Here is a 10,529-nt window from a genome sequence, read left to right on the forward strand (position 1 = left end):
AGCTTATGTGTGCAGTGCCACATGGTTGCCTTGTTAATTCTGTGTTTGACACCAAAGGCTGTGTATAGTGCCGTTCCCCTGATCACACAATTTGGGAAAGCTCCTTCCTAAGAGGACGCCCAAGACTTTCAGATGTTCCAAGCTCCTTCAAACTCATAATGTTGTTTGAAGGAGGCAGGGGAGACTCTTGTCGGAATTTCAGACAAAAAAGCTGAGACTCAGAGAGGGTGAGTAACATGCACACAGCAAGTGGTGGAGCTGGGATTTGAACGCAGCTTGCTGAGCCCCTCCCCAGCTCCAGGCCACTATTCCAGGCTCTGTCCCATCCTCCCTGCCTTTGGTCTCTCCCCACATTAGCCCCAGGAAGAGCTTTCTAATGCCCCATCCACAACACTCCTGTCAAGGAGGAAGTCAGAGCTGCTCACACCAGCCTCCAAGACCCTGCATCAGGCCCACTCATGCCTCGGGGTCCCCGCAACGGACCCGCAAGGTAACACTAGACTGTGTACCTAGGGAGGTACTGGAGAGTGTCCCTGATGTGCTCCATCTCGTTGGGGTATTCCCTCCACCTTCCACTGTCACTGCCGAGTTTCGGCTCTTGTCCCCCAGTGTAAAAGAATTTAAATCAGGACACTTGCAGAAGGAAAGACATATCAAGACTCTGCAGAGGGTGACAACCGTGATCTAGGGCCCCGGGTTGCATGCGAAGACAGACTTGGAATATATGAGGTCGGAACAGGGAAACTGAGATAGGGAGCCAATAGATGGTTGAGTTTAGTTAATAAAATTTTTTTTTTTGTGCCCTGGCTGTTGTACCTCAGTGGATTGAGCACCGGCCTGTGAACCAAAGGGTCACTGGTTCCATTCCCAGTCAGGGCACATGCCTGGGTTGTGGGCCAGGCCCCCCGTAGGGGGCACTTGGGAGGCAACCACACATTGATGCTTCTCTCCCTCTCTTCCCCTCTCTAAAAATAAATAAATCTTTTTAAAAATTTTCTTTTTGGTGACTGATATCGGCAGAGTAAAGGCATCTGAGATTATGTAGCAGCACTTATTATGGGATGCAGGAAGGGACTTTCCCAGCCAGGTATTGAGTTTGTCTCTGGGATTGGTGGCTTGGCTTCAGATCTGAAAAACCAGCTTCAAAGAAGCCAGGCTAGTTCCCGGAGCATTATTTTACAGATACCTATTGATACAGCCATAGTTCTGGCAGGGCTTGACTCGATGGAGCACTTTTAGGGACCATTTTATCCCACCTGTTTCACCCCCTCTCTCATTTCCTCTAATTCCCACTTGTCCTTCATGACCGCACCAGCTTGGGCACCTCCCCCATGCTCCCAGCACCCCTGTGCCGTCCCCATTGTCATAATCGGCCCCTCTTGTCCTGAACCCACAGCAAGCACAGGCAGCAGAGATGCAAAGCCACACCCGCCAGACCCTGAAACTCTTGTCACTGTTTGAAGCTCCCTTGAAGGTCCCAGGCACACACTTCAGGCATCAGCGACAAGCAAACGCCCTTACCTGTGCTCCTGGCCAACCAGCTACAAATTGGAGATTCCAACAACCCCTCCTCGGGTTTGATTAATTTCCTGGAATGGCTCACAGAGCTCAAGGTGATCTGTTTGCTCACTAGGCTGCCGCGTTATTGCAAAGGATATTAAAGGATACAAACCAAAGGCCAGGTGGAGAAATACCTAGGGCAAAGTCCCAATCGAAGGGACTTGTGTGCATGGGGGTTTGAGCCCAGCACGGTGGCAGCTGGGAGCATTGATTCCCCCCCCCCCAAAATGTGAGAGCTCTCTGACAAAAGAGACCAAGGCATTGTCCCAGGTTTTATGGGGGCTTCATTACATGCTCACGACTGATTCAGTCATTGGCCATCGGTGACCCATTCAACCTCCAGCCCCACTCTCCTGGAGGTCAAGGTCAGAAGGCATAGGACACCAGCCCCTTCCAAAAGTCACCACGTCGTTACAAGGGTTTGGGAGCTGTGAGCCAGGAATGGCAGAGGAAGCCCAAGCCACTGTCTGAGGCGTTCATAACAACAATAGCCACTGAAATTTTGCCAGCGGGACTCTGCAGTTACACCATCTCATTTCATCTTCACGGGAACCCCACAAAAGAGGTGCTAGCCATGGAAGAGGAACAGGTGGAAATGTGGACACACACACACGGAAATGGGAGTACTCCCAGCACCGGAGGCTGGACCTCCAGGGTCAGGGCTCCACCCACAGTCGCCTGGTGGGGACCTCTTCCTGGTTTGTGGCTGGCTTCTCACCGTGTCCTCACCTCTGGGAAGGAGCAAGGGCTCTCTAGGGTCATTTTTTTTTAAGAATTTATTTATTTATTTTTAGAGAGTGGGGAGGAAGAAAGAGAGGGAGAGAAACATCAATGTGAGGTTGCCTCTCACGTGCCCCCTTATTGGGGACCTGGCCTGAAACCCAGGCATGTGCCCTGACTGGGAATCCAACCGATGACTCTTTGGTTCAAAGTCTGGCACTGTATCCACTGAGCCACCCCAGCCAGGGCTCTCTGGGCTCTTTTATAAGGACACCAATCTCATTCACGAAAGCTCCACCCTCATGAGCTGACCACCTCCCCAACGGCCCCATCTCCTAACACTGCCACCTGGGGCATTAGGATTTCAGTATATGAATTTGGGGTGGGGGTGGGGTGGGAACATGCCCTGGCCAGGTAGCTCAGTTGATTAGAGCATCATCCCCATAAGCCAAGGTTGCAAGCTTGATCCCCAGTCAGGGCACATCGAAGAATCAAACAATAAATGCATCAACCAATAAGAATGAATCAATGTCTGTCTGTCTCTCAAATCAATAAATTTTTTAAAAATTTTAAAAATGAATTTGGGGGGACGTAGTCATTCAGACCACACAGCGACTCCCTTTGGGAGGAAATATGAAATTGTAAACATGCGTCGCTTCTCTATGTGTGAAGTGTTGGTCTCGCCAGGAGGCTTCTGTAACGACATCTGTTAAAGAATAAAAATCCCCAAAGGAGCCTGAATTGGCTATTGATTGCACTTTCTGTTCCCTCAAACTCCTCACACCTGAGGAGATCACCAAAACCAAACCAAAAAAAAACACAAAACCCTTAAAGACCCCCTTAACTAAAAAGCCAACTTAATAAGCTTTTCATTAATTTTAAAAATATATCACGATCCTATTTAACAAGACAAACATATGGCGGCCTCTTACACATCAGCACGTTTCAGGAGAAACTGCTTCGGCAATTACAAAATGTTACAAGACCATTAACGAGAGCTCTTAAGTGGTATAGCCTGGTGTAACTAAACTATAAAACCCGTTGCTTTGCCCTCTGGGTGGTGGCACATTCTCAGAGTTGTGACATGTTCAACCTGAATGCCCAGAGCTTGAAAGAGACCAAGAGACGCTTCTCTCTCTCCTTGCCGAAGGGGCTCATTTTTAAAATAAATGCTTATTTATGCCAGGCAGTTTTTTCCTGACGTCTTCACGGCACATAAGATGCGTGGGTTGCTGGTGCTATGCCTGACCTCACATCTCCCTGGCTCCCTCCGAGGGGTCACTGGAGGGCAGGTGAGGGCGGCCCTGAACTCAGCCCGCCCTGCTGGGGTTCTCTCTCCCGTGTGTGCTCGCTCACGCTCTCCCTCCCTCTCTCTCTCTCCCTCCCTCTAACATTTTATATCCATGACTATATCTCTGTGTGCCTCTCTGTCTTTATGTCTAAGTCTACCGTCTGTGCCTCTCTCTCTCTCTGGGCTGCTTTTGGATGCTCAGGACCCTCTGCAGAAAGGAACTAACCCTCCCACGAAGCCTTCATATCCTTCAATCAGTAGCACTGGGAAAAAGCCACTTCACACAGCACCCTGTATTTCATGTTTATCAGCTTCCATCCGGATTCTCTCTCTCTCCCTCACCTAAGGATATGCTTATTGATTTGAGAGAGAGAGAGAGAGAGAAACATTGATCAGCTGCCTCTCTTACACGCCCGAGCAGATATCGAACTCACAACCTTTTCCTATACCGGACGATGCTCCAAAGGCCCCACCCAGCCCCACCTGGCCAGGGCAGGATTCTCTCTGGGGGAAAGAAACTAAATGTTACTTGTAAGACGGTGTCGACCCTCTTTATAGGTGGATTTCGTATCTGCAAATTGACTTAGTTGCTGAAATTTGTAAAACACCCACCCCGCAGACACTCAGACCCGTGAGACCGTCGGCATCTGTCTGACTCCTTCCTGTGGTAGCCTCTGCTCACTGTCTCTGTGTCCCCGGAACAGGGTATCTGACCAGGAGAAGACCTACCGCCTGGGCTGGCCCAGGGTCCTCCGGGAGCGGAACGAGCTAGGCGCTGCTGGTCGCCAAACCTGGGTCTGGCCCCACCTCTGCCTCCTTCAGGGAAGGTGCGCCAACCTCCTTGAGCCTCTCAAGCCTCTGTAAACAGGGCTAACACTTTGATCTGTGGGCAGCCTATCATTAAGCAATTCATTCACAATTTAATTATTCATTCTCGAGTATTTCCTGGGGCTGGGAGAACATGACTCAGGCTCAAACCAGGCCCCCAGGAGTCCTCCCTGTGGGCTGCAGACCGATAGGGGCTTGCCCTGCGTTTCTTCCAGGACTTTCCCCCCTCTTGCGTTCACCTGCTCATTCATCATCCGTTTATCCACCAAACAGTGCCTGAGCCTCCGGGTACGGGGGCGGGGGCGGAGACCCAAGGGTGACCCCTCCCTGCCCTCCTGTACCTGCTGGCTTTGGAGCCCCACACAAAGAGAAACGTTAATTATTATTTTGGGTAATAATTATAGCGGTGCTACAAAGGAGCAGGCTGGCTTGGGTAGGGTGTGGGCTGCCAAAGGAATTCTCGCCCCCCGGGCCTGGGAATTAGGACAAGAACTACTTTTTCTCAGGCCTTGTTTACGCAGCAGGCCCCACCTGGGAGCTGGCAACACTGTTTTGTTCCCCAGGATGGTAGGCGGGCCAGACACACCAAATAAATAGTCCAGGCACAAGATGGAGAGAGAAAGGGCACTGGGGAAGCTCAGATGAGGTGCTTCTCAGGTTTATTGGAGTGGGGGAGGGGTGTGTGTCTGGGAAGGCTTCCAGGAAGAAGGGGCACTTGAACTCCGAGGGCTGTACCATGTTAGCTAGTGAAGGAGAGGAAGGACAGCCAGGGAGCTGCACTCTTCACAGAGGTTGACGGTGCACTTTAGTGCTGAAGAGATGGTGGTGGTGAGGAAACACGGCACAAATCGGCAGGGTGACGTTAGAGGAATGGCCACTTGATGTGTGGGGCCCAGAGCAGATGAAAAAATGCAGAGCCCCACGTTAAAAAAAAAAAAATTTAGGATGCCCTGGCCGGGTAGTTCAGTTGGTTAGAGCATTGTCCTGGATATAGCAAGGTTGTGGGTTCGATCCTTGGTGGAGAGCACACGCAAGACTCCACCAAGGGATGCATCGACAAGTGGAAAAACAAATCGATCTCTCCAATCAATAAACAAAAATTTTAGAAAACAGAATTTCAGGATGGCCACAGAGAGCATTAAAGTCTGCTTGGGGCTCTGGGCTACTGTCCATCCCATGAAATGGGCCCTGGATATATGTGACTTTTGTCACTTTGGGGTTCAAGAACAGAACGGCTCCAGGGGACTTATTTCACATAAAGGAAGTAGGGAAGTAAGAAGTGGGCTCACTCCGCTCCCCATCAGTTCCCCGACCCCCGCCCAAAGTCGCTCCTCCCTCTGCTCCAGACACCCTAGTCGCTCCCACAGTTCAAAACGTCACCCACAGAGACACCCAGGACTCCTCTCTTTTAAGAGCTGGGAAAGGCTCGCCCACGAATCTGCCTTCACACTCATTGGCCAGAACGAGGTCCCACCTGAGCCTCCGCCAGTCACTGGCAAGAATGGAGCATCACGCTCTCCTAGGCCAATAAGCATGGCCCCCTTTTTTTAGGGGGGTGGGGGATGTCTCATTGTTCTCCTTGGACCTCAAGGGCACGTGATCTCCAGTCAGATGAACGCACCTATCACCTGGTTTGCCCTGAGTGTCCCAGCTGGGGGGTGGAGTGGGGGGGGTGGCCGTCTCGCACACACCCACGTGCAGTGGGCACCCGAAACTTGGGATGGACCCAGATTCTCTATCCCCCGGGCCTGCCCAGCATCTGCTTCATAGGAGGTGCCCAGTACAGGAGCATTGGACAGGACACTGTGTGGCCCAGTCAGCTGATTTCACTCTATGGTGGGCGTGGGGATTCGACTTTGCATCCACGTTGGGCTTGCTATGATTAGTTCTCAGCTGTAGGTCAACTACAGAATAACAAAGGTGTTGTTTCTGAGTCAGTGGGCCTGCTGCAGCAGCTGTAAAGACTGAGAATTTGCATTTCCAATGGTCTTCCAGGTGCAGCTCTGGACACCTGACTCAGAGGCACGTGCAGCGGCCCATGTGGTGGGGCACAGCAATCATGCCTGGGAGTGGTGCTGGGCTGAGGCCTTCTGGACCCTTGCACGCTCCCTACAGGCACCCAGCCCAGCGGGAGGTGGGAGCTGCTCCCTCCTCATCTACCTGGCTCAGGTCTGTGGCCCTTCTCAGGAATGCCCTTTTCTTATTTGCACAAAGGCACCATGTAAGCTAGAGGAATTCTGGGATGGAAGAGGTACAATTATGTGGGGCTCTGCAGGCCAGAGTCAAGGGTTTGTGCTGGGCAGTTTTAAGCAAAAGAGTGACATGATTGTACTTAAGTTTTGTTTTAAAGATTTTTATTTATTTTTAGACGTCTAAGAGGGGAAGAGAGCGAGAAAGGGAGGGAAACATCAGTGTGCTGTTGCTTCTTGTGCGCCCCCCAGTGGAGACCTGGCCCACAACCCAGGCAGGTGCCCTGACTGGGAATCCAACGGGGGACCCTTTGGGTCACAGGGTGGTGCTCAAGCCAATGAGCCACACTGCCCAGGGCTCTGCTTGTTTTACGAAGAGTCTGCCGACAGATGAACTAATACAATGTGGCCCATCCATACAATAGAATATTATTCAGTTGTAAAGACAGAAATTTTGCCCTGTCCAGGTTGCTCAGCTGGTTGGAGTGTTGTCCTATACACCAAAAAGTTGTGGGTTCACTTCCCAGGTCAGGGCACACACCTAGATTGTGGGCTCAATCCCTAGTCAGGGTACATATAGGAAGCAACCGATCAATGTTTTTCTCTCCCTTCCTCTCTCTCTAAAATCAATAAACACATCCTCAGGTGAGGATTTAAAAAAAAAAACCAAAACAGAAATTCTGACAGATGCTACATTGATGAATCTGGAGGAAGTCATATTACATGAAATGAGTCACAAAAGGACAACTATTATGTGACTCCCTAGTGTCTCCGGATGGGGACTGGCCTGGAGTGGGTCTGCCTCAGGCCAGCCTGTAGTGTGTGGGTTCTTAACTCTGTGCAGGAAAGATTTCACAACACGAGTCCAGGTGATTTTGAAAGGATATTTATTAAAGCTGGGGACAGTGACACTAAGGAAGGACTTAGGGTAGAAAAAAGCAACAGGAGAGAGCCGAGGTGGGCTGCTTTGGCTCCCTAGAGAAGTTATAGGAAAGGAGTGTGTGTGTTTGGGGGGGTGCTGTCAGCTCACTGGGAAGTCAGAGAAAAATGGGGCATTGGAGACAGGGTGGGGGTAAGCCCAGCTCTGGCTGCTACTGCCCACTGTTTCCCTGGCTGCAGGTCTCGTGGGGACCCTTAGAGTTTAGGAAAAGGAAAGTAACAATTTTATGCCCAGGAAAAGGCATGGGTCTGCTCTACAGTGAGCCCATACTGGGTCTTTGTTTGAGGGCTTTTCTCTTCTGCAGGCAAAAATCTTAAGGGAGGGTTTCAGCAGAATATTCATGAGCTTTCCAGGTACGTTTTTAATATGCTTATGCATCAAAATGAGTGTATAAGAGTTTGGGATTATTCTCTGGTCAGCTTCACTGCTTTACTTTTATCTCGGGTCTGCCTGGCACCAATCAAGTTTTTGTTATTTGTTCCCCTGACTTCATCTGTCCTTGGGTTTATCTGGCAAAAAATGGCATTAATTGGGTCTCTGTCCCCTATCTCCCTGACCAGGGTGATTCAGCTGTGTATTCTCTGGTCAGGGAGGAGAGGTATAAACCATTTGTTCTCAAGTGTCCCTTGTTAGGGAAGATAACGTCTTGCGATTCACTAGCCAGCTGTTAATTGTTCAAGTTGTTTGGCCTTGTTTAATTATCGTCTCAGTGTTCCCGTTCCACTTGCCTTGGAATTTTCCCCAGCTTCTTACTATCCTGCTTCAATAGGAGGTCCCTAGAGTCGTCAAATTCATGGACAGAAAGTGGAGCAGTGGGTGCCCGCAGCTGGGGGCAGGGGGGGGGCAGTGGGGAACGGGGACCACCAGAGCTCTGTGGCTGGATGGTGGTGCTGGTTTCCACAACAATGTGAGCACCCTGGAGCTGTATCCTCGAAGATGGTTAAAATGGGAAACTATGTTCTGTGCACTTTACAGTGAAAAGAACAAGATCCCTCTGGCTGCTAAAGGGACTGGGTGCCGGGGTGGGAGGTGGCCATGGCGGGAGCAGGGCCATGGGCCCATGAACTTGCTCAGGTGAGAGTCACAGGGACTGAGACCAGGTGATAAGGTGGCCAGCAGCAGACCCATGCTCACTCTATTTTGCAGATGGAGCCAACAGAACCCGTGCATGGATATGATGTGGGGGGGGGGTGATGGAACAGGACAACGAGGGGGGACCCTTCCCTGTTTGGCCTGGACATTTGGGTAAATGATGGATCCATTTGCTAAGATGGAGGAGTAGAGGGGGGGGAAGGAAGTTTCTTTACTGACGGAGATGGGGGGGTAAAATATTCTCTTTGGTTGAGATGCCTATTAGAAAAATCCAAGTGGATTTTTGGGTATTTATCTGAAAAAATCCAATACACTACATTGAAAAGACATATGCACCCCTGTGTTCATTGCAGCATTATTTACAATAGCCAAGTTTCGGAAACAACCTCAGTGCCCATCAGTAGATGAGTGGATGAAAAAGCCATGGTGTAGCCCTGGCTGGGTAGTTGGGTAGAGGATTGTCCCAATACCCCAACACTGCAGGTTCAATTCCTAGTCAGGGCACATACAAAAATCAACCAATGAACGCATAAATAAGTGGAACCAAAAAATGTTTTTTTTATTCTTCTCTCCCCCTAAAATCAATTTTTAAACCTGTGGTACATATATACAATAGAATATTATACTTGACCACAAAAAAAGAATGAAATCTTACCATATGTGACAATATGGATGGTATTAAGCTAAGTAAAATAAGTCAGAGAAAGACAAATAGGATTTCACTTATATGTGGAATCAAAAAACAAATGAACAAAACCAAAACAAACTCAGGTACAGAGAACAGTTGACACAGGGAGCTAGGGGGGATCGGTGAAAAAGGTGAAGGGATTAAGAGATACAAGAGAGAATAATCACAGGGATGAAAAGCACAGCACAGGGAATATAGGCAATAATATTGAAATAATTATGGATGGGGCCAGAATACTGGAAATATCAGGGGAACACTTCATGAAGTACTATATGATCATCTAACCAATATGCTGTACATCTGAAACGAATACAAAATAATATTCAATGTCGTTTGTTCACAAAAAACAGTCCACATGGAGAGTCAAGCGGGCGTTGGGATCAGAGCAGGGACAGGACCTGTGCTCCCTGGAGCGGAAAGGCGGGGACAGCTGAAACTCGTGAACCAGAGGCCAGGCAGCACAGAGAAGTGGCGGGAGGTGAGGGCCCACAGAGGGGCTGGCTGCCACCCAGCCTGGGGCAGAAAGGTGTGACTCAGCGGGCAACCGCCGGTGAAGCTCTCGTTACTGCCCACTTAAGCAGTGCTTGTGCCTGCCGCTGTCCCACGTCGCCCCGCACCCGTGGGTCCGTTTCTCCCACGCCACCCAGAGCAGGACACTTGGTGTAGACGCAGCGATGGCTTCTCCGGGGTTTACGCCGCCTGGAACCTGCCAGACAGGAGCTCCAGCCCAACTCCCACACTTCTTCCCGTTTCTGAGGTGGGGAAACTGAGGCAGTCGCCGTGTCTGAGAGGGGCACGTCGGGGACATGTGGCACATAGTACCCCCCCCGGATACTATGTGCCAAGGGGAAGCTGAGGTCACGGTGCCAGGTACACGTAGACAGAGCCCAGCCAGGGTGCCAGGATCACGCCCGGACCCCGCACCAACCCAGGACCTTGTTAGTTTCGCTGTGTGGGGGAGGGGTGAGAGGCTACCAGTAGTCAAGGAAGCGCACCCCACACGCAATGATTGGCGCAGAGCTCTGGTCCGCCCTGCCCTCAGGTCAAGGACCCCATTTCTCAAGTGCCGGGCAGCGTCCCGCCTCTTCGGGTCTCCACGACAACGTCGCCCTGGCTGCACTTTCACCCTCCCTCGGCTCCCCGTTCTCACCTCTGCGCATGCTCAGGTTCCAAGTGCGATCCAATGAGAAGCCCCCATCTGCCTTCTGGGAAATGTAGTCC

This window comes from Desmodus rotundus, chromosome 12, assembly GCF_022682495.2.
Source record: "Desmodus rotundus isolate HL8 chromosome 12, HLdesRot8A.1, whole genome shotgun sequence".
In the NCBI taxonomy this organism is placed as follows: Eukaryota; Metazoa; Chordata; class Mammalia; order Chiroptera; family Phyllostomidae; genus Desmodus; species Desmodus rotundus.